This window comes from Curcuma longa, unplaced genomic scaffold, assembly GCF_044706935.1.
Source record: "Curcuma longa cultivar G26 ecotype Majalengka, Jawa Barat unplaced genomic scaffold, ITB_CL_G26_1.1 contig_22033, whole genome shotgun sequence".
In the NCBI taxonomy this organism is placed as follows: Eukaryota; Viridiplantae; Streptophyta; class Magnoliopsida; order Zingiberales; family Zingiberaceae; genus Curcuma; species Curcuma longa.
The window spans coordinates 1-4632 of record NW_027431796.1 but is presented as its reverse complement, the minus strand read 5'-3'; positions in this window follow the sequence as shown (position 1 = coordinate 4632).

Genomic DNA, 4632 nt, shown 5'->3' with positions numbered 1-4632 from the left:
CGAGTACTCCATGGTTGTTCAGGACCTTTCGAATTTTTGGTATGAGAGCTAGTGGACTGTATACATGAGAGATGTAGAACTGTAACTCCGAATGTAGTTCGACATGCCTGCCGATCATAAGATCCACATCGCTGCACCGGACCATCGGCCACACAAGCCGCCTCCCAGTTATATCACTTGTTTCCACGACTAGTTAGCAAGTGGGCTTAGGTTTTCCATCCCATATTTTCTTCAAGACTTAGCCACCTACTTCCAACTCTTATTGTCTCAATTCGCCACGAATTCCTACCACTTGATTTGTAGTGTTGTCATTTCTATCAATTGTATCAAGTTCCTCTCAACTCCATGCTCTTTCTTCCCTCTTTTATCTTAGGTGCGGAGAGTGTGATGTTTTTTACTTCACCGCTAGGCCCGGGTGTAATTTCCTTGAAAATCCGTCCTCACACAAAGGGTGGAAGAGACATTTCTTTTTTTTATCAAACCTCCTTAATCGTATACTTGGCCGACCGTCTGACATGATAATCTGCCATCTCAACCACCACCTCGACAGCACAAACCAGATTAGATACCTAGAGGGGATTGAGACCCTAGGTGGCTTGAAATTTGATGTGAACCATTTGGTGGAAATCTATCGGGTCGGTCTAAACTTGAATGTGGTCGTGCTAGATGACAAATTGAGTAAGGCGCTACCTTTGTCAAACTTCTCCTTTCACTGCTTAACTTTTCTTGTCCTTGTAGATAGAATCATGTTGAACGCGTCAATGAACAAGGTCCTGAAGTGGGATTTGACATCCATGGACTGCATGTGGGCTTCAGATGATGTAATTGAGGGATCATTGAACCTTTCAACTCCTCACCCTTTTATGACGGATGAATCCATCACTATTGTAGCCGAGCCCTCCAGGGATGTGGTAGAGACTAGGGTTCCTACCTCCGAGATGCCTGCCCCGATAGTCGAGTTGGGGGAGTCTCCCATGACTAAGGTTCGAGCTGAAACCCCACCTCGGAAGAGGGATCGAATGCCTAAGTAGACCCCATCGCCCAATCTCGCCCAAATGGCTCAAGGTGAGAGCTTGAAGGCAATGATCGAGGTCGGAACCTCGAAGAAGCGGGAGTCAGTCCAACCTTCAGAGGAGGGCATTCTATTACCACGACTGATAAGAAGCCACCTTCCTGAGACAAGCACTAGGGAGAAAACTCGAGAGGGGGGGGTCCAAAACTTTGGCCACCACCACTACTACTGGCTCAGTTGCTACCTCGACACTCAAGTGGGCGCTGTCGACTTCAAGAAGTGCAACTCGGCACCATACACTTTTGCCTTCTAATCCACCACGATCGAGTTCTAGCTTTAGCCTGCCACCTCAAACCCATCGGTATGAGGAAAGGCCAAGGGGGCATAATCCCTCCCAGTTGAGAGACTTCAGGATTATGAAATGGAAGTCATATCACAGTTGGACCTCTTGAATTTTAGTGAGAACCTCTTCGGATCTATCATGAAGGTACAACTACTTGTTCCTACTAAGTTAATAAGTGATTACTAACATCAATATTGTCTATGCAGTCCGAAGTAAAGCACAAAGGGATGCATTTAAAGGTGTATCTGCCAGTTTGTTTGGTCAAAACTCATTCTAAGAGGGAGTGACTTGTCATTCTTAGACTTGAAGAAAGTCTAGGATGATCTGCCCAACTCTAAGAAGGTTGACTGATTGTACTTTCACCCTTCGATGTTGAACTCTCCGCTAGTTACCTTTACTTTTGTAGTTATGCTTGTATTTCTTTTTTTTGTAATATGTTTGAAAAAACCTTTATCATGAATGAAATTCTCTTATTCGAGACTTGTCTTACTTGCATGAGTCGAATGTGTGTCTAAGTGGAGTTTCTAAGTGATGTATAGGTGAAGTAGTGACTAAGACGACTAAGGAGTCAATCCTTCCTAGAGAGTTTAAGTAAGGAGCAGTCAAGGGCATGATTGAGCAATTGGCTACCTCCTTTTAACCAAGAAGCCAAGTCTTGACACAGAGTGTACGACAAAGTCACTAAAGAGAGGTTAAGAGGGCTTAGAGTCATGGGCTCGTAGTAAGGGTGAGTCACTAGCGTGGAGCTAGGAGTTCTGGCTTATTGTAAGACAGAGCTACTAGCGAGGGGCTAGGAGTCTTGAGCTCGTAGTAAGGGTGAGTCACTAGCGCGAAACTAGGAGTTCTGGGCATATCGTAAGACTAGCGAGGGGCTAGAAGAGCTAGGAGTCTTGGGCCAGTAGTAAGGGCGAGTCTCTAACGCAGATATAAGAGTTCCGAGTCTATCGTACGACAGATCCACTAAAGAGGGGCTAGAAGGGTAGGAGTCTTGGACCCATAGTAAGAGCTAGTCGCAAGCGCGGAGCTAGGAGTTCCGGGCCTATCGTAAGATGACTATATAAGAAAAGATAGGCAGATGAAAAGTTATGATTTTACTTGATAGAGCGTGAATGTTTACAAGGATGAATGCCAAGAAAAAAGAACACAAAACGGTGGTACCCAGGACTAGATACGATAAGACCTTAGATGGGTGGCATTCCATGCTCGTTTGAGTTCTTTTCCCTAGGTGTCATCCAGATAATAAAATCCGCAATCAAGTCAGTGCGTGACTTGGTAAGGTTCGTTCTAATGTGGCTCCAACTTGCCAACATCTCCCATAGGCTTCATCTTTTTTCAACTAAGTCTCTGACTTAGAAGGAGCGAGGGATGACACATTTATTGTAGGTCTAGATCTTGCGTTGTCGGTAGGTCTTAAGCCACATGTTTGCTTTCTCCCGGGTATCTGTGATGAGGTCTAGTTAAAGAAGCCTTTTGTCTAAGTTCTCCCCCACATCTCCGTACACATTGATCTAGGTTGACTCAAGGTCAATCTCAATCGGGATCACAACTTCTCCATCATAAACTAAGTGGAATGACATCATCCCTATGTTGTCTCATGGGGTCATTCGATAGGCTTAGAGGATATTGTGGAGTTTCTCCACCTAGCTACCTTTAACATGGTCAATCCGATGTAAAGGCTTAATGAATGTCAAAACCTTAATTAGTGCCAATCCTTAAGTTTATAGTCCTAGAAGTGTTGGCCATTGTCTGACACCAGATTGCGAGGGAGGCCATATCGACATTCTATATTCTGCCATAGGAATTTAAGGATGACCTCCTTTGTGAGTCGAGCTAGTGGCTCAACCTTTACCCACTTTGAGAAGTAGTCTACTATAATTAAGAGAAACTTTTTCTGATTGAGTCATATTGGGAAAGGACAAACGATATCTATTCCCTACTGATCAAAGGGGCATGACACCGTGGAGGTCTTTAGCGACTCGGTGGCATGGTGAGACAAAGGTTGGTGTCTCTAGCAGTTGAAACAGGTGTTGACCAACCGAGTCGTGTTAGCTTGCAACGTAGGCTAGAAATAACCAGCTAAGAGGACCTTTCGCGCTAAAGTCTGACCTCCTGTGTGATTCTTGCAACAACCTTCATGAACTTTTCGCATGACGTAGTTGGCTTCTTCAAAACTCAAGCACTAAAGGAGGGGTGGGAAAAGGCATGCTTGTATAAGGTGCCTCCTACTAAGGTGAAACGCATAGCCCATCTTTTAAGAATCTGAGCTTGTTCAGGATCATCTGGTAGAATCCCATGTCTCAAGAAAGAGATGAAGGATGCCCTCTGATTGTCTCGGTCTTCCAAATGAGTCGCATGATCGATGTGGCAGGTCAATTGGTCTCGGACAATGAATTCCTCTAGCTCCCAAGTTGCTAAGGTGCTCATCATCTTAGCTAACTCATTTTCCTTTTCTAGCTCTGTCTAAGGCACTTTTTGTAGGGATGATTTTTTAAAAATTAATTTTTAGTTTTTCGAAGGCTTCGACATATCATCAAAGTCAGTCATTGCGGATTTCAAAGGTGCCTTCGAGCTACTGAGCTGCTAGTTATGAGACTGAGTAGATGACAACTCCGGTTGCTCCCATATGTTTAGTTGCCTAAAGGCCGGTGAGTAAGGTTTCATATTCGACCTCATTGTTTGAGGCTCAAAAATGGAGCTTTATAATCGGCTACACTGTATCTCCATAGGGGTGCGCACAATAATACCCCGACTCTACTTCCCTTTTTAGTGGTTGATCCATCAACAAAAGTCTTCTAGGTCTCATGCAGTGTTGAGTCGACCATCTCAGTCAAGAAGTCAGTTAAGGCTTGGGTCTTGATAGTTGTCTCCAGCTGGTATTGGATGTCATACTCGCCCGGTTCAGTAGTACATTTGATCAACAGTCCGAAAGCTTCTAGATTGGTTAGCACCCGACCTAAAGTGCTACTAGTGAGCACCATGATGGGATGCGAGAGAAAGTAAGGTCGAAGTCGATGGGCAATCAACATCAATGCTAGAGCAAGTTTCTCCAGCACAGTGTAGCAGATTTTAGCGTCTTTCAGTAGATGACTTGAGAAATAGATAGGTTGTTCAATATTACCTTTCTGCTACACCAAAATCGAGCTGAGGGTTCCTTCAGAAGCTGACAAATATAGCCATAGAGGTTCCTGTACCATATGTTTGGATAAAATGGATAGATTCATTAGGTACGTCTTGAGATCAATGAAAGCTTGTTCATACTTCTCATCCCATGAGAACC